The following is a 20,656-nucleotide window of genomic DNA, read 5'->3' as shown; positions in this document are numbered from 1 at the left end:
TCTTTCTGCATGTATATATGTGCAGATACCAATCAGCAGCAAGCAAGTAGTGTATTGCTGCTCTAGAGAATACCTAGGTATACTTTTCAACTAAGAATATCAAGAGAGCAAAACAAATTAGATAATAGAAGTAATTTAGAAAGTTGTTCAAAATGGTATGGTCTATCTGAATCATGAAAGAAAGAAAAAAAATGGATTTCATGTCCCTTGAAGGTGAAAAATATTACAGTACACTGTCCCTTTAAAGGGACACTGTACCCAAAAATTTTCTTTCGTGATTCAGATTGAGCATGAAATTTTAAGCAACTTTCTAATTTACTCCTATTATCAAATTTTCTTCATTCTCTTGGTATCTTTATTTGAAATGTAAGAATGTAAGTTTAGATACCGGCCCATTTTTGGTGAACAACCTGGGTTGTCCTTGCTGATTGGTGGATAAATCCATCCACCAATAAAAAAGTGCTGTCCAGAGTACTGAAACCAAAAAGAAGCTTAGATGCCTTATTTTTCAAATAATGATAGCAAGAGAACGAAGAAAAATTGATAATAGGAGTAAATTAGAAAGTTGCTTAAAATTGCTGATCTATCTGAATTACAAAAGAAAAAATTTGGGTACAGTGTCCCTTTAATGATTTACTATCCTATTTTCGTATTGAATGAACTGACAAAGTTTCTGTTCATTGAGTTACCTTGCACCTATAAAATCTGTGATGTTACCATATCACAGTTTCAATAGCTAATGGCAATTCGACTGAGGTAAAATTGCAGTAAAAAGCAAAATAGTCCTTTTTACTTCAATTATAGTTTCAAAAGAAAAAAACACTAATGACATGATATGAAGCTTGTTCAGAGACACTGAATTGGAAAACATAATGCATCTTTCTATGTTAGAAATATCTATAAAAATATCCATTTTCTTTACATCTCCTGAGAGATATACAATATAAAACAAAATATGCAACTTTTTTGCTATCCAATTGGTATCTGAAAGTAATATGAATCAATTAGATTAACATATTGAAAATAAGTTGTATTTTAAAAAAAAATCTATCTGCCCAACATCATTACAAATAACTAGGCTCTTGAAATGCATCATATTTTAAAATGACGTTATGTTTCATAGATTGTAATTGGAAATGTGTGTGCGGATGTTAAATAGTATACACAGTATTTTTACTTATTAACCCTTTGAGTGCTAAGCACTTTCCCACCTGGGTGCTAATATTTTCTAAGTTTTTTTTTTATTTTTTAACTTTTTTTTTAACTTTTGTTTTTTTTTACAGACCATAAAGCTTTACACTGTTGGAAAGGTTAGGCGATTACCTTTCTAACAGTGGGTCTTGGGCGTCTGTAGCTGCTTAGATGCCTGAGATACAGACTTATAAGCAGCATGCCCCCTCCTCCTATACATACATTGTTAAGTATAAATAAAGTTGCGCGGTGACGTCATCACGTCATTGTGCGTGACGTCACCATGCATCACGTGAAGCCCCGGTGATGCCTGTCACTCTACAGGCATGATCGCCGGGGTAGGACTGGTTAGGAGCCCCCAGATCTCCCTCAAGGTGGGAGAGTGCTCATGACGGCTCTGAGCCGCCATTAGCACCAGAGTGAGAAACTCTGTGACGGCTCAGAGCCGTCATTAGCACTCAAAGGGTTAAAGGTATAGGAAAGTCAAAATTAAACTTACATTAATTAGAAAGAGCATGTAATTTTAAGACACTTTTAAATTCACTTTTATTTTCAAATGTGCTTCGTTCTCTTAGTATCCCTTGTTAAAAAATTAATAAGCACATATCATACACTAGTGGGAGCTGCTGCTAATTGGTGCCTGCACACATTTGTCTCTTGTGATTGGCTAAATAGATATTTTCAGCTCCTTGTCAGTAGTGCAATGCTGTCCCTTCAGCAATGGATAACAAGATAATTAAGAAAATTTGATAATAGAATTAAATTGAAAAGTTGTTTAAAATTGTATGTTCTATCTGAATCATAAAAGAAAATTTGGGGGTTTAATTTCCCTTTAAGGGCTAGATTATGAGTATAGCGCAATATCTCACTAACGCGAGTGCAATATTTGCACTCCATTCAGTAATACCAGTGCACATAAATGTGCGCTCGCATTCCGCGGAAGCCAAGCACTCGCAAGAGTGCGCTTCCATAGGCTTCAATGGGAGCCTTGTTTTCATGCCGATAAAGGGCCAGATAACATGCATCTAAGCGATATTAGTACTCAACTTTGTAATTCCAGAGCATGATAATGTGCACTGGTATTACAATTTAATCGCAAGAGCACGCTTCCATAGGCTCCTATGGGAGCCTCGTTCTGATGCCATATATGTATGTGTTTTTATGTTTATGTACACATATTAACACATAACATTTATATTTATAGTGAAAACACAGTCCCCCATTAACCTCCATGTAAAGGCATTTTAATTAACCTCCATGTAAAGGCATTTTAATTAACCTCCATGTAAAGGCATTATTTTAGGTGCTGTTTTTAAAAAAAAAAAAAAAAAAAAAAAAAAAAAAAAAAAAAACACCCCACATCCCCTCACTTAACATATTATACCTGCTTTGTGCATTTTGTTTTGTTTTTTAAAAAGATGCTCATATTATTATTTTAAAGGACTGTCCTCTTTATTTTGGGGGAAATTGGGGAAACTTTTTATATTTATCAGAGGTCTGATCTCTGGTTAATTGCAATTAGCGTAAACTGAAACCGCAAGCTCGCGGGTGCATTAACCAGCCACTTCACTCGTAATTTTACCCTAAATAATGTTGAATTTATTACATTTGCATACACAGCATGCTTACAAATTTATTTATTTTGAATTGAATGCTTTTATTTTATGTTAATTAGAAATGCTGCCAATTATTTATGTTAAAAGCACAGTGTACTGTAAACGTTTCTCCTATTTAATGCATTCCCAGTTATTCATTTAAGATGCTGGTGTGTATTAAATTCTTTACAAAGAGCTCTTTTACATTTATTTTGTGTTTTGAAATAGTTGTTTTCAATCTCCCCATCTATATATAATATATCAAAACCTAAGTACTGGTTATGGAAAAGCTATGTAAACAAGAAGTTGGGGGGGTAGAGAGAAAGGTATTAAAATGTTCATTTAACGGGGGGGGGTTGTCCAGACAGCTGTTATGGCCAGCAGCAAACTTGATGGCTGCATAATCTGGTCATCCGCCGATGGATCAGTTCCTTATCTTATTATCTAAACAGCTTTTATGCTGATCCAGATAAAGGACACTCTCCAGAATCAACAGATATAAATATATTTCAGCTCACCCAGCCTTATCAATCTAGACTGTCGAAGACCACAGTGGCCACATTTAGAAAGCATTAACCCCCCCCCCCCCCCCCCGGCAAACGTGGTAAGCAAGTGGTTGAAATGGAAGAGACCCAAGATTGCTCAACTGAACCTATTAAAACATGCTAGAAGACTATCTGCAACAGTTCCAGATTGCTTTAAGGGAAGCAACTATTTTGGTGGCATTATCAATGAAGCAAGCAGCAAATATTTCTTCACCCACCATATTGTCAGCTGACTCTCCTCTGATTCTGGCTTTTTCCCTTGAGATGCGCAAAGGGGATCCTCCAGACCTATCGACTAGGGAGGGCATTGGTGTCATGTCACTCCCTGGATGGTGGGTCCGCAATTGCATTTGCCTAGGAGACTCAGACAAGCCCAATACCTTTAGCCTCCCCTGCCAAGAATTTAAATGCAGGCATGATAGCGTGTTCAACCGACAAACATTCTCCTGAACTTGAAATGATCAGCAGCTGCTCTTATAAGAACATTAACCCTCCTATTTTGGCAGAAGCAGGAGTGATTATACTGCTTTGGACATTTATTCCAGTCTTAAGGAAAACTTCTTGAACCTCTACTATTGCTTGACAAATTTTTTAAACTTGTTTCCCCCTTTTGCCGTACTCAACATGGTATGGAATGACATGTTAGTATAACAACAGGCTAGCAAGGTTTAATTTATGCAACTATTTACCTTGCTAACACCCTAGTGCTAAATTTAAAGGGACATGAAACCCAAACATTGTCTTTCACGATTAAGATAGAACATACAATTTTAAACAAATTTCCAATTTACTTATATAATCTAATTTGCTCTGTTCTCGTAGTATCTGTTATTGAAAAGCATACCTAGGTTGGATAAGGAGCTGGGAGCAAGCTGCTGATTGGTGGCTGCACATTTATGCATCCTTTCATTAACTTACTGGTGTGTTCAGCTAATTCCCAGTAGTGCATTGCTGCTCTTTCAATAAAGGATATCATAAGAATGAAGGAAAATTGGCAAGTAAAGTAAAAAATTGTTTACAATTGTATGCCCTATCTGAATCATGAAAAAATGGGTTTCCTGTCCTTTTATCTCTAATGTGCACTTAACCCTAGAAAGTCTAAATTACTATAATTTATGATGGCTAACTTGCCTGAGATTTATATTTTAATTATACTCATTATTAAGGATGGGCGAATGTGTTTATATCCGAATTCGAATGTTAGAACGAATGTTATTGTAGAAATTCGATTTACATAATAGAATGTTGATAAGAACGAATATTCTTAAAAATTCGATTTTCGAATGTTATTTACAGTTTTCGAATGTCACATTTGAATTCGAATATTACATTCGAATATTACATTCTAATTCGAAAATTACATTTATAAAACACAATTGTAGACTAGAAACACTATTTCGAATGTCACATTCGAATCGAATATCACATTCAAATTCAAATATTACATTTATAAAACACAGTATTAGACTAGAAATACTATTTCGAATTCGAATGTCACATTCGAATTGAATATCACATTTAAATTAAAACACAGTATTAGACTAGAAATACTATTTCAAATTTGAATGTGACATTCAAATTCGAATGTAGCATTCAAATTTGAATATTACATTTATTAAACACAGTTGTAGACTAGAAATACTATTTCAAATTTGAATGTGACATTCAAATTCGAATGTAGCATTCAAATTCGAATATTACATTTATTAAACACAGTTGTAGACTAGAAATACTATTTCGAATTTGAATGTCACATTTGAATCGAATATCACATTCGAATCGAATATCACATTTAAAACACAGTATTAGACTAGAAATACTATTTCAAATTCGAATGTGACATTCGAATTTGAATGTAGCATTCAAATTTGAATATTACATTTATTAAACACAGTTGTAGACTAGAAATACTATTTCAAATTTGAATGTCACATTCAAATGTCACATTCGAATATTACATTTCGAAATTGAATGAATACATTCTATTATTCAAACAAATATTTTCGAATTTTATTGAAAAATTTGAGAACAAAAATTTGAAAATAGAATGTTATATAAATATTCGAAATTCGATTCGAACGAACGAATGTATAAAAATTTGTTTTAAATTTCGAATTTTTAGAAACATTCGCCAATCCCTACTCATTATGCCACACTTTAATATGCTACTCTAAAAATTAGTTAGCTTTGATCTGCCAAGTTTGTATATTTAACTGTTACTTCACCTAATATGAATAGCCTCATTCAGTCCTGTCATTATTGGGACACCCTACCTAATATTTGATTAATCTACGTCTCTAAGTGTATACTTTTAGGTTAGTCCCTTATATAGGAATAACTTTCTCAACCAGGTTTAAGTTTCGTTAACGTTGCTTATTCTCATAAGCTTTTTCTATGCTATTAATATACACAGGTCTTATCTTACCTGATAATGGGATATATTATGAGTGGAGTGCTATTTAGCGCTCCCACACTAACTGTGCTAGAAGTGAGCATATTTCAAGCATTGGGTAGGGCACGTATTACAATTTGAAAGTAAAAATGTTTTGCACGAGCTGAACTTAGAATATTGCAACAGCATTATCGTATTCCCCCATAGACTTTAATGGAGTGTGAGAAGTGGGAAAAAAAAACACTCTTATTCATGCACAAACCCAATTGCATTTACTCAACTACGCTAACCCGAAAATAAAATATTAATATTTAACATTCCATTGGTCTTCACATAGGAGACAATGTTCTATTTATTCATAAATACATATTTTTACATTTATCCAAAAAAACATTTCCGTACAATATATATGTAGATACAGCAACATTGGCCATGCTAACCCTTCCCTGGTAAATGTGATTTACCATGGATCAAGTTGCACGCTAATGTAAGCATGGTCCAGCGATATTGCTTATTGTGACCTGAGCTATCATTAGTGAACCACTTGTAATCTGGCCCTTAGTCGGCTTTCTAAACTGTATTATTGTAACTTCAATTGGAAGTTTCTTTATTGTAAATCAGGTAGGATCTATATAGGTTAAACCTGATGTACTTCTCTCTTCTTTCAAACTCATCTACTAGAGATAAATGTATTTTCAATTGCTTTCTGGCTTTTGTATAAAAAGAAAGAGATAAGATAAGGAGGATAGTGTGTAAAGAGATAAAGATAAGGATGTGCCTGCTTTCCCTGAAAGATCAGCCCATTGAAATTGGTTTGTGGCTATAACTAGCAAAAACATCAATTTAATATAGAACAAAACAAACCTGAAGGATCTTTTTCTATACATTTTATACATGGAAGCTGGCATAACAAGTCACTAGAAAATCAATAAAAGGGACATTAAACACAAAGGGCCAGATTATGAGTGGTGCATTAACAGTTCCACGAGAGCGAAAAGTGGTTTATCGCGGGTGTTTGCTGGCGTCGGTTTATCGTTCGTATTACAAATTGAAAGTAAACATGTGAGCTCAATCGCAATTTACACTAGAATTTTGTGTGTCCATATGTATTTACAGATGTATATACACTTAAACACACATTAATACATACTGTATATTTACTATAAATATTTCACATTCTAATGTTCGGCACATAGGGGGAAATGTGCTAAGTATCTATAAATAGATATTCCTATATTTATCTGTATATACCTATACCTCTATATAGTCATGTATATCTATAGATACAGATATATATTGTACCAAAATACCATCAGATATATATAGAAATATGTATTTATGAATACATAGAACATATTCTGTTAAGTGAAGAACATTGAAATGTGAAATATTAATATTTTAATGTTGGTTTAGCACACTTGAAAATATGCGAAAGTGTTTGCGCTTGAGTAGATTGTTATTTTTTTTAAAAATGTTTTGCAACTTTGACGTCTATGGGGGAATACGTTAACACGACTGCAATATTCTATGTCCAGCTTTTCACAAGCAAAAAGATTACTTTTAGTATGTTAGATCGCGAACGGGAGAGTTAAATACTGCTCCAGTTGTAATCTGCCACCAAATACATTGTATAAGAATAGTATTGAGGGTACGCTCAGCCTTCCTCTAGTCACATTGCATGTGAAATAGGCAAACTGTAATGCTATCTTAAAGGGACCGTCAAGTCCAAAAAAAACTTTCATGATTCAAATAGGGCATGTCATTTTAAACAACTTTCCAATTTACTTTTATCACCTATTTTGCTTTGTTCCTTTGGTATGTTATTCTTAGTTGAAATCTGAACCTAGGAGGTTCATATGCTAATTTCTTAGACCTTGAAGGACGCCTCTAATCTGAAAGCATTTTGACAGTTTTTCACCACTAGAGGGCATTAGTTCATGTGTTTCACATAGATAACATTGAGCTCACGCACGTGAATTTACAAAGTACTGATTCACTAAAATGCAAGTCTGTTAAATGAACTGAAATAAGGCGGCAGAGGCTTGGATGCAAGGTAATTACATAGGTAAAACGTGTATTATTATAACTGTGTTGGTTATGCAAAGCTAGGAAATAGGTAATAAAGGGATTATCTATCTTTTTAAACAACAAAAATTCTGGTGTTGACTGTCCCTTTAAATTCAAGAAAAAGAAAACAGTGAAACCTTTAGTTAGAGTAGAGCAGATTCATAAAATAACAATGGAATCTCATACAAATGAATTGGCTTCTTAACAAGGTACCACAGGAGTTAGGAAGATTTGTTTTAATTAAAATCTATCGCCTAGATTTAGAGTTCTGCGTTAGCCGTCAAAAGCAGTGTTAAGGGCTCCTAACACTGCTTTTTACCGCCCGCTGGTATTTAGAGTCAGCCAGGAAAGGGTCTAACGCTCACTTTCAAGCCGCGACTTTTCCATACCGCAGATCCCCTTACGTCAATTGCGTATCCTATCTTTTCAATGTCATCTTCCTAAAGCCGGTATTTAGAGTGTTGGCTGAAATGAGCAGTAGACCCTCTACCGACAAGTCTCCAGCCGCAAAAAAAAGTCAGTAGTTAAGATCTATCTGGGCTAACGTCGGTTTATAAAGCTCTTAAAGGGACATAATACTCATATGCTAAATCACTTGAAACTGATGCAGTATAACTGTAAAAAACTGACAGGAAAATCTCACCTGAGCATCTCTATGTAAAGAAGGAAGATATTTTACCTCACAATCTCCTCAGCTCAGCAGAGTAAGTTCTGTGTAAAAAGTTATACTCAGCTGCTCCCAGCTGCAGGTAAACAAATTTAAAAAAATGAAGAAATGAACAGCAGCCAATCAGCATCAGCAGTGCTGAGGTCATGAACTCTTACTGTGATCTCATGACATTTCACTTAACTCTCATGAGATTTCATAGTAAGCTTCCTTTACCTGATTGGTGAAATAATATGAGAGTGCACGATGCTAGTCCCTCCAGATGTCCCAGGACAAACACACTAAAATGCTGCTTAAAAATCCTTTACAATGGGAGGTGGCTACTGAGGAACTTTTGAGGTAAAATATCTTTCTTTTTTACATAGAGATGTTCAGGTGATATTTTCTAATCAGCTTTTTACAGCTATGCGGCATCACTTTCAAGTGTTTAAACATTTGGGTATTATGGCCCTTTAACTACTGTGCTATAATGTACCCCTAAACCGAGGTCCCCCCACATCTCCACCACTATAATACACTTTTTTAACCCCTAATCTGCCGACCGCACACCGCCGCCACCTACATTATCCCTATGAACCCCTAATCTGCTGCCCCTAATACCGCCAACCCCTATATTATAATTATTAACCCCTAATCTGCCCCCCCTCCAACATCGCCGCTACCTTACCTACAATTATTAACCCCTAATCTGCTGACCGTACCTCGCCGCTACTCTAATAAATGTATTAACCGCTAAAGCTAAGTCTAACCCTAACCCTAACACCCCCCTAAATTAAATATAATTTTAATCTAACAAAATAAATTAAATCTTATTAACTAAAGTATTTAAAACTAAATACTTACCTGTAAAATAAACCCTAATATAGCTACAATATAACGAATAATTATATTGTAGCTATTTTAGGATTTATATTTATTTTACAGGCAACTTTGTATTTATTTTAGCTAGGTACAATAGCTATTAAATAGTTATTTACTATTTAATAGCTACCTAGTTAAAATAATTACAAAATTACCTGTAAAATAAATCCTAACCTAAGTTACAATTAAACCTAACACTACACTATAATTAAATAAATTAAATAAATTACCTACAATTACCTACAATTAACTAAACTAAACTAAATTACAAAAAAAACAAACACTAAATTACAAAAAATAAAAAAAGATTACAAGAATTTTAAGCTAATTACACCTACTCTAAGCCCCCTAATAAAATAACAAAGCCCCCCAAAATAAAAAAATTCCCTACCCTAATCTAAATTACAAAAGTTAACAGCTCTATTACCAGCCCTTAAAAGGGCTTTTTGCGGGGCATACCCCAAATAATCAGCTCTTTTGCCTGTAAAAAAAACACAATACCACCCCCCAACATTAAAACCCACCACCCACATACCCCTACTCTAACACAAACCCGCTTTAAATAAACCTAACACTACCCCCCTGAAGATCTCCCTACCTTGAGTCGTCTTCACCCAACCGGGCCGAAGTCTTCATCCAATGGGGCAGAAGAGGACATCCAGACCGGCAGAAGTCTTCATCCTATCCGGACAGAAGAGGACATCCGGACCGGCAGACATCTTCATCCAAGCGGCATCTTCTATCTTCATCCATCCGACGAAGAGCGGCTCCATCTTCAAGACCTCCGGCGCAGAACATCCTCCTTCCCCGACAACTAACCGACGAATGAAGATTCCTTTAAGTGACGTCATCCAAGATGGCATCCCTCAAATTCTGATTGGCTGATAGGATTCTATCAGCCAATCGGAATTAAGGTAGGAAAAATCTGATTGGCTGATTGAATCAGCCAATCAGATTCAAGTTCAATCCGATTGGCTGATCCAATCAGCCAATCAGATTGAGCTTGCATCCTATTGGCTGTTCCGATCAGCCAATAGAATGCGAGCTCAATCTGATTGGCTGATTGGATCAGCCAATCGGATTGAACTTGAATCTGATTGGCTGATTCAATCAGCCAATCAGATTTTTCCTACCTTAATTCCGATTGGCTGACAGAATCCTATCAGCCAATCGGAATAGGAGGGACGCCATCTTGGATGACGTCACTTAAAGGAACCTTCATTTGTCGGGTAGTCATCGGGGAAGGAGGATGTTCCGTGCCGGAGGTCTTGAAGATGGAGCCGCTCCTTGTCGGATGGATGAAGATAGAAGATGCCGCTTGGATGAAGATGTCTGCCGGTCCGGATGTCCTCTTCTGCCCGGATAGGATGAAGGTCTGGGTGTCCTCTTCTGCCCCATCAGATGAAGTCTTCGGCCCGGTTGGGTGAAGACGACTCAAGGTAGGGAGATCTTCAGGGGGGGTAGTGTTAGGTTTATTTAAGGGGGGTTTGGGTTAGAGTAGGGGTATGTGGGTGGTGGGTTTTAATGTTGGGGGGTGGTATTGTGTTTTTTTTACAGGCAAAAGAGCTGATTACTTTGGGGCATGCCCCGCAAAAAGCCCTTTTAAGGGCTGGTATTAGAGCTGTTAACTTTTGTAATTTAGATTAGGGTAGGGATTTTTTTTATTTTGGGGGGCTTTGTTATTTTATTAGGGGGCTTAGAGTAGGTGTAATTAGCTTAAAATTCTTGTAATCTTTTTTTATTTTTTGTAATTTAGTGTTTGTTTTTTTTGTAATTTAGTTTAGTTTAGTTAATTGTAGATAATTGTAGGTAATGTATTTAATTTATTTAATTATAGTGTAGTGTTAGGTTTAATTGTAACTTAGGTTAGGATTTATTTTACAGGTAATTTTGTAATTATTTTAACTAGGTAGCTATTAAATAGTAGATAACTATTTAATAGCTATTGTACCTAGTTAAAATAAATACAAAGTTGCCTGTAAAATAAATCTAAATCCTAAAATAGCTACAATATAATTATTCGTTATATTGTAGCTATATTAGGGTTTATTTTACAGGTAAGTATTTAGTTTTAAATAGGAATACTTTAGTTAATAAGATTTAATTTATTTTGTTAGATTAAAATTATATTTAACTTAGGGGGGTGTTAGGGTTAGGGTTAGACAGCTTTAGGGGTTAATACATTTATTAGAGTAGCGGCGAGGTACGGTCGGCAGATTAGGGGTTAATACTTGAAGTTAGGTGGTGGCGATGTTAGGGAGGGCAGATTAGGGGTTAATACTATTTATTATAGGGTTTGCGAGGCGGGAGTACGGCGGTTTAGGGGTTAATAACTTTATTAGAGTAGCGGCGAGGTCCGGTCGGCAGATTAGGGGTTAATAAGTGTAGGTAAGGTAGCGGCAATGTTGGGGGGGCAGATCAGGGGGTTAATAAATATAATATAGGTGTCGGCGATGTTAGGGGCAGCAGATTAGGGGTACATAGGTATAATGTAGGTGGCAGCGGTGTCCGGAGCGGCAGATTAGGGGTTAATTGTGTAATGCAGGTGTCAGCGATAGCGGGGGCGCCAGATTAGGGGTTAATAAGTGTAAGGTTAGGGGTGTTTAGACTCGGGGGTCAGGTTAGAGTGTTAGGTGCAGACTTAGAAAGTGTTTCCCCATAGGAAACAATGGGGCTGCGTTAGTAGCTTAACGCTGCTTTTTTGCAGGTGTTAGGTTTTTTTTCAGCCCAAACTGCCCCAATGTTTCCTATGGGGGAATCATGCACGAGCACGTTTTTCCAGCTAGCCGCTACCGTAAGCATCGCTGGTATTGAGGGTTGAAGTGGCGGTAAATATGCCTGTACGCTCCCTTTTTGGAGCCTAATGCAGCCCTTCAGAGAACTCTCAATACCAGCGTTGTTTAGAAGCAGCGCTAGAAAAAAAAAGACGCGTAGCTAACGCACCGCTTTGGCCGCAAAACTCTAAATCTAGGTGTATGTTTGCCAAACTGGCACATACATTCCAAAAATCTATATTTAGGTATATAAAAAAAAAAAACAGAAAAAATACTTGCAAATCTATTTTCATTATATTTATTATATATTTTACTAATTTTCCATGTAATGTAACTTTGATAATTGTGTCTTTTTCGTGGCAATTAGATAGCTTATACTATATCCTGCACGATCCAGAATTCCAACATGTTACAAGGATTGCTTGATTATTGCAGAAGATCCATTGTCCACAAGAACAGATGTAAGATAAATAATATCAAGGGCTATGCCCCTAGGCTGCAAAGATTATTTAAAAAAAAAAAAAAAAAAAAAAGATGTTAATGTGACTTGAAACTACAACAATTAAAAGACCAGTCAATAAAATAGATTTGCATAATCAATAACTGCATGATAAAAAACAATGCAATAGCACTTAGAAAAATGTCAGTTATGTATATTTCTTCTCCCCCTGTATCATGTGAAGGCCATCAGCCAATCACAAATGCATATACATATATTCAATGAGTCCTTGCACATGCTCAGTAAGAGCTGGTGGCTCAAAAAGTGTAAATATAAAAAGATTGTGCACATTTTGTTAATGGAAGTAAATTGGAAAGCTGTTTAAAATTGCAGGCTCTCTCTGAATCATGAAAATTTAATTTTTACTTGAGCGTCCCTTTAAACATCAGTTGCTCTTCAATGAATAACTGTATAAAGAACTAAATATTAGGGGCATCCTAGAGTTGCAAAAGATCAACCTTAAAGGACCACTAAATACAGTAGAATTGCATAATTATCAAGTGCAAAATAAAAAGACAATACATTAACACTTAGGGGTAGATTTAACAAGCAGCGGAAGCTACTTTCTACCCCTAAGTTTCAGGTCTGCCTGAAACTTAAGTTTTAGGTGGCGGACTGCAATCATCCCGATCTGATTTAAATAATTGACACCCCCTGCGTGCAGGGGGCGGCATTGCACAAGAATGCTACAGCGAATCATTTAATAAATTGACCCCTTACTCTGAATTTCCATAAAGCAGTAGATTCTTTTTCTGACAAATTTATTTTTTCTTCCATTTTCCAGAGCCCTGTACCATGTGACAGACAGCAGCCAATCACAGACTAGTATATGTACCATGTGAGCTTGTGCACATGCTCAGAAGAAGCTGGTGCCTCAAAAAATGTGCACATAAAAAGATTGTGCAAAATTTGATAATGGAAGTAAATTTTAAAAATTCTTAAAATTCTGTGTTCTTTCTGAATTAAGAAAGTTTAATTTGGACTTGTGTTTTCCTTTAATATTGTCACTCAAGCTTTTGTCTTGATCTACCTGTTAATTGTTTTACTTTCTAAAGATCTCATATTCTGTACATGACAATTATTTTATTAATCACTTTATGCTCTTGTTTACATTCCTTGATTGATAACGCTGCATATAATGTACTATAACCAATTAAATCCTTGTGTGTTTCTTTTACTTTATCTTTAAAAGATCTGATTTGTAGTACTAGAGTGATTCTGAAGGACTGCAGTGATTCTGTTAAACGGAAATAATACTCATATGCTAAATCACTTGAAACTGATGCAGTATAACTGTAAAAAGCTGACAGGAAAATATCACCTGAGCACCTCTATGTAAAAAAGGAAGATTTTTTACCTCACAACCTCCTCAGCTCAGCAGAGTAAGTTCTGTGTAAATAGTTATACTCAGCTGTTGCTCAGCTGCAGGTAAAAAAAAATGAAGAAATGAACAGCAGCCAATCAGCAGTGCTGAGGTCATGAACTCTTTTACTGTAATCTCATGAGATTTCACTTAACTCTCATGAGATTTCATTGTAAACTTCCTTACACTGAATCGGGAAATAATATGAGTGTGCACGAATACTCGCTCCTTCTGCTGTCCCGGGACAGACATACTGATTTGCTGCTTAGAAGTCCTTTACAATGGGATGTGGCTACTGAGAAACTTTTGAGGTAAAATATCTTTCTTTTTTACATAGAGATGTTAAGGTGATATTTTCTAGTCAGCGTTTTACAGCTATACTGCATCACTTTCAAATGTTTAAACATTTGGGTATTATGGCCCTTTAAATGAGGATTCTTGGAGTCTTGTAGCTGCTATGTGAGCTGAGATTGATAGGTTAGGAAAACCTCCCCATATTCAGCTCCCTTGCAGCTACCTGTGAATCCTGGCTGACTGAGCCACTTTGTGATGTCACAATATGTGTTTTTGGTGACATCAGCTGGCGGATGAAGTCTGATAGTGTCACACACTAGGCCCCCGAAGATCCCACTGTAGTGTGGGGATCATCAAAAACAGAGTTTGATTAGTGATCCTCCTGCCTGATGAAAAAGACTCATGCACCTACAGGTTGAGGGGTTAAAATATACATTTTGATTTTATTTGATAAAAAAAATACCAGATGTTATCGTAAAGAATTGTTATGCAGATATTATTGAATTAGTGATAAATCAATGCTCTGGACCGATCCTGAATAATAAGAGTGGTTCCAAGAAAGAGATCGTGTTCTGCTGGAAAAGTTGTGCTAAGGTCATCCTTTAACTTGCTTTACATAGGCAAACAAGGGATATATCTATATCTTTCTATGAAGTGTGCAACAACAAAAGTAGATAATGAAATTTGCTGTTTAGAGCACTATTTTAATAACATTTATATCTGAACCAATCTTGGAAAGTGATTAAAATTTAGCAAGCATTACTTAGTTAGCAGTAATCATGGTTTATCATTTTAATTTCACAAATGATGGTTTATTGTGGAATTTTTTTATTTGTATAAATATCTGCGAGTCCTTTAATTGGCTCCCCATTCACAGCAGAATCAAATTCAAAATTCTCACCCGTACATACAAAGCTCTCACTAACGCCGCTCCCAACTACCTATCCTCTCTAATCAACAAGTATACTCCAGCCCGCAGCACCTACCCTCTGGAACACTCTCCCTTGTGCTGTCAGTCTTTGTCCTAAACCTTCTTCCTTTAAATGCTCCCTGAAGACTTTTTTGTTCAGAGAAGCCTACCACCCAATAAATTCATTTCACTTACCTGACATTTCCCTCATCTAACTCTGCAATAACATCTTTCTCAATCTTGCAGTCCTTACCTTCTGTTTCTCAACCTCATATCCCCCTTCTAGATTGTAAGTTCCCATGGTAATAGGGCCCTCAATTCCTCCTGTATGTGTTGATGAAATTTTGTCTTGTCTCTTACAAGTTTGACATCATTGTTTTGTTTAAATGAATTGCACCCAAGTTTGATACCATTGTTTTATTTAAATGAATTGTACCTATGTACAGCGCTGCGGAATATCTTGGCACTTCATAAATAAAGTATTATAATAATAATAATAATAATAATAAAGTAGTGAGGTGTACTGTTTTTTTATTTAAATAAAAGTAAATTGCTCGCAATTTAATAAATTCGGGATGAAGTATTCACTCTATTATTTACTCTCATTAACTAGTGGGGAAAACGTTCAAACAAGGGAGAAAATTGTGGAGTAATGAGGCACTATGAAGAGAATGATTTAAGGGATGGGATTCTGTACTAAAGGGAAAGCAATAGCTGTTTAGGTGGCGAAGGACTGTTGCCCATATGTGGTGGTAGATAATTAGCCATAGTTGAGGTGGGAGGAGACCCCCAGTGGACAAAATAGGTGGCAACCAGGAAATAGCCAAAAAACTCACTTTATTTTCTTTGTGTTGCAGGACTAACTCGTGGTGAATCATTACCATTGTAGTGATGAAAATACGAGCAAGACAAGGGCCATATGGATGAGAAAAAGCAGTATGACATTATTCAGAAAGTTTCTCATCTTCACAAGAATCTACATCGAAGCACATTTAATAATGGGGTGGATGAGACTGCCCTTAATAATGTCCTTTCTATACCAAATGAGTGGGGACAACAGCAATACTCAGTGCAGGGTATGTCCCTGTGGTTAGGTATTGCATGGTGTAAGTAACAACTTCTGGGTCCCAGCCTCTAGCAAGCATATCAGCCAGGAGAAAATCTGGCACGCTTACAACAGCAGGTCACAGTTCTATTCATAAATATATTTGCCCAGTGTGTATAACATGGTAAGACCAAAATCGTAATGTCTAAAAAATATAATGAAAACACTTAAGTACACATTAATTCCCACCCCTTCTGGGGAAGATAGAGGTTTAATAACCATGGAAATAACAATATACCCATACAAGCTGCAGCTAAAGCAGTGCACAAGCAACTAGGAGAAAAAAAGAGTAGGAACAACAGTGGCCACCAGATGAGGGATGAGGAAGTGGGCAATATCCAAAGTCTTGACACGCACAACACACTTTTGCTTGCTAACTTTTTACTTTCAACTTCTACTTTGTTATATCCGTGGAATATTTCTTTATTTTATTTTTAGTTAATTGGATTAAAGAAATAAAGCAGAGCTAGGATATACACAGAAAAGAGATAAAATAAATATTCCTATGTACCAGAGGGCAAAGGCAAAAGATAGGTCACAAGGCAAGCAGGATTCAGCACATGTAGGGAGTCCAATATTTCAAGGTACCAATGGGCAAGGCAAAAGAGTAGGTCACAAGGCAAGCAGGGAACAGCAACAAGTAGTCAGATAACAAACAATGAAATGAGCACCAAAGGTAACACAGAGTAAGCCTATACTTGGGCAAGGAAGTGAGGCTGCATTAAATAGGTGCATTTTTGGCGTACAGATGCTCTCAAAGTGAAGAGAAAGATGCGCCCAAAAAGTTTTTGCGCCCAGAGTGATGTCACAATAGCACCGACAGTGCGTGAAGCGTCCATGGCAATGGCCGCAACATGACATACTTTTAGCGAAGTGAGCATAAGAGTGATTGGATATATCAGAACACAAACTCAATTTACATATATTCCCTTCTGTGCACAGCAAACGAAGACCAGGAAAAATATTTATTGCGTCTCCTTTTTCTATCATGTATCTATTAAAATTCTTGTTTTCTAAGTTCTACTGAGTATGCATAAGGTAGGCATGAGATGTTGAAACCTAGGCTGCCCCTTATCTCTCGCCTGCTGAAGACAGGCACAGACTTAAAATCAATAAAAGAGAGTGTGCAAACAAGGCTAACCATGTTTCCACACAACCATTGTTTGCACATTCTCTTTTATTACCTGTTTTATAGTTGTCCCTAATTGTCACAAGCAAAGATATCTCACAGTCCATCACCAATGTAGGAAGTGCACGTACACTTGGGACACTGCCAATAAAATCATTGTTCACAAAAAGGATTCAAGTGGTGACAGCTAGACAGAAAGATAGAGAGACAACAGCAGCATCAACATTTGGAGATCTCTCCCTTAGTTATGCTAAACCATTTAATACATATCACACATATTTATACCACCAGAGGGCACTCTGAACATCTTATTTTATTAACTCTTTAAGTGTCTATTTTCTTACTGACCCCAGTGGAGAGACTAAACATTACCACATAAAAAATTGTGCACATACCTTCACCTAAAAAAAAGAAATAATTATTTATTTATAAATAAAAACATATTATTCACTTCATAATTCTTATTCATCACAAAGGAAAGAGGAGTAACTGGGATAAAGAAGGAAAGTCTCAAAATACTGACAAATCCAAATCCCTGTTCATACCTTTTGGTTCCATTGTATCCAACCTAAGGAGGCATTCCCTATCACCCCCTCTTCTAGGTCTAACTATCTGATCTATAGCTTGATATCTTGGCTGACTTATTTAATGCCCTTTTGTTAAAAGATGATGTGCAATTGGTACTGATAGAACCTTATTATGAATATTGCTTTTAGGCTCACTGTACCTATCACTCCTAATGGTCTCATCATTGTATGCCACCTCACATAGGCATTTAATCATATAGATAACATAATTAGTTTTGCAAGTATAATAACCTTTAATAACATACTTCTTCCCTGTCCATGGGTAATACAAAAAATGTATCCTCTAACTGTAATACTGCACCTGGTGCAGTTCAAACAAGGGAAAACACCACTGCTCTTTGGTTCCAGTTTTTTTTTTTTATCAATTATGGACATGAAAGAAATACATTAATAAAGATTATTATACCTGAAAAACTAATTATGTAATCTATATGATTAAATTCCCATGTGGGGTGGCATACATTGGTGAGACCATTAGAAGCACTTATGATAGGATCAGTAAGGGCATAATTAATATTTGTAATAAGGTTCTATCAGCGTCAATTGCACATCTTTTTTTTTTAACAAAAGGGCACTCAGTAAATTAGCTAAGATATTAAATTATATATCATAAAGTGAGACCTAAAAGAGGGGGTGATAGGGAACTCTTCTTTAAACAAAGAGAGGCTTTTTCGATATTTTGTTTGAATACGATGGAAACAAAAGGAATTAAATCTGTCAGTATTTTGAGGCTTTTATTCTTGTTACTTCTCATAACTTTGTGAAGAATAAGAATTATGTAGTGATGAATATTAGTTTTTTTTTTGTATATATATATATATATATATATATAATTTTATATATATTTTAAATGTAGGTTTGTGCACATAATTGTTTGAATACGATAGAAATAAAAGGGAATTGAATATGTCAGTATTTTGAGGCTTTTATTCTTGTTACTTCTCTTAACTTTGTGAAGAATAAGAATTATGTTGTGATGAATATTAGGGTTTTTGTATATATAAATAATTTTATATAAATTTTAGATGTAGATTTGTGCAGATTTTTTTTAATGTGGTAATGTTAGTCTCTCCACTTGGGGAAGTAAGTAAATAGACACAAAGTGTTAATAAAATAAGTTCCCTCTGGTGGTATAAATATGTGAGATATGTATTAAATGATTTAGCATGACTAACAGAGAGATCCCAATAGGTTGCTGCTGTTGTCTGTCTGTTTTTGAAAATATGGCTTAAAAAAGATTTTATAAAGTGCTGTCGCTATAGGAATTCTTGCTGTCCCTTTTCCTCAGCAGAGATAAATAGTGGGAAATCTAGGTTTAAACATGGCGTCCATTATGCTATAAAAACAATAAAACTTATTTCTTCAACAACTAATATAATTTTAAAACTTCATAATATTCTTAGGCTGATTCTTGATTGAATACATGTTAGCCATCATTAATTTACTGTTTAAAATATTTTAAAAACAAACTGTTATTACCATGTTGTTACCATTTTTGAAATGCAACCTAAAGGAATCAGTTACATGACAGAATTAAGGGCAGGCATTTGCTCAGATATCATTGTGGATGAAGCATCACACTGCAACCGCCATCTGTTGAGTGTTTCCTGACAGCTGTATCTTTTGACCTGCATTAGTGCAAAAAAAAAAAAAAAAAAAATCACAAGAGGATGAGGGATGGTGTATAACAGAAGCCAAAACAGCCACAGAAAGAAGGCAAAAAAATGCTCATCTGAAAAACAATATCAATTTAATATCAAATTAACTAAAGACTGACTTCTCAATATACCTGGTCTTACTAAAAATAATTTTGTATATACTATAGACAGTACTGCATTTTTAAATATTTTCCAAACATACAATTATGATTTAAGAAGGTGCTGTACACACAAAAAAAAAGTTTTTTTTCATCCATATTAAAGAGGAGCATCTAAACGCAATTTTTCTTTTTTTTTGGCAATACATAACATAATAATTGCTTTTTGCAAGTTAAATGGAGGCAAAGGCAGCTGTATCAGTTGTGCTCACTTCCTGCTAGTCCTCATTGGCTGATAGTCACTGATTATAATAATTGGTTAATAGGTCCTTCCTGCTAATACTCAGTGGATGACTATTCTTATTTATTTATAGGTACCTCTTGCTAATGTTCGCTAATCGCTGAGCATTAGTAGGTAGTAGACAAAAAATAGTTTTGGACTAATAGTTTTTCGTTCATTTATTTAATTTCATCCAAGATATAGTAGTTACATTTGTAAAATATTATAAGCCAATTAACAATAATTGGCTAACCTATTATTTTCTTGGGGAACATATTTAAGCAGCAGAGAAGCAGCTGGTTAGCAGCTTAAAGTTAAATTAATAGCTAGTACTACTGCTTCAAGTCAGCTTACATAATTATTTGCTGACATAGGAATAAATAAACTGAAAAGGAGTTTGCAAGAACATTATTAAATAGTGTAAATGTGAAGCCTTTCTTGTATTTAAAAGTAATGGTGTTAAGAACCTATGAACTTATCAACTATTTTTTTTTTTTGTTTGTTTCATTTTATCTTTTATTAAAGGATTGTTTATTTATTGTTTACTTACAAATGCAATGTATAGGGCTTTTTTGCTTCAAATGCACATCTAGTAAGAAGGTTCACCTTTCTGTGTTTCAAATGACTTGTAATACTTACTG

At 35.4% G+C, this 20,656-nt stretch overlaps 1 long non-coding RNA gene across 1 annotated transcript in view; it reads right to left on the bottom strand.

The window, feature by feature from the left end:
• The window catches only part of LOC128641276 (uncharacterized), a 158,023-nt gene extending 154,290 nt beyond the window's left edge, over positions 1 to 3,733 (bottom strand). Inside the window, exon 1 of the long non-coding RNA XR_008399463.1 lies at positions 3,550 to 3,733. This is a non-coding gene — a long non-coding RNA (uncharacterized LOC128641276). The remainder of the gene's footprint in view (positions 1 to 3,549) is intronic.
• Between the last annotated feature and the right edge of the window lie 16,923 nt (positions 3,734 to 20,656).

Source organism: Bombina bombina, chromosome 10 (assembly GCF_027579735.1).
Source record: "Bombina bombina isolate aBomBom1 chromosome 10, aBomBom1.pri, whole genome shotgun sequence".
In the NCBI taxonomy this organism is placed as follows: Eukaryota; Metazoa; Chordata; class Amphibia; order Anura; family Bombinatoridae; genus Bombina; species Bombina bombina.
This window is presented reverse-complemented; position numbering and strand designations above follow the sequence as displayed.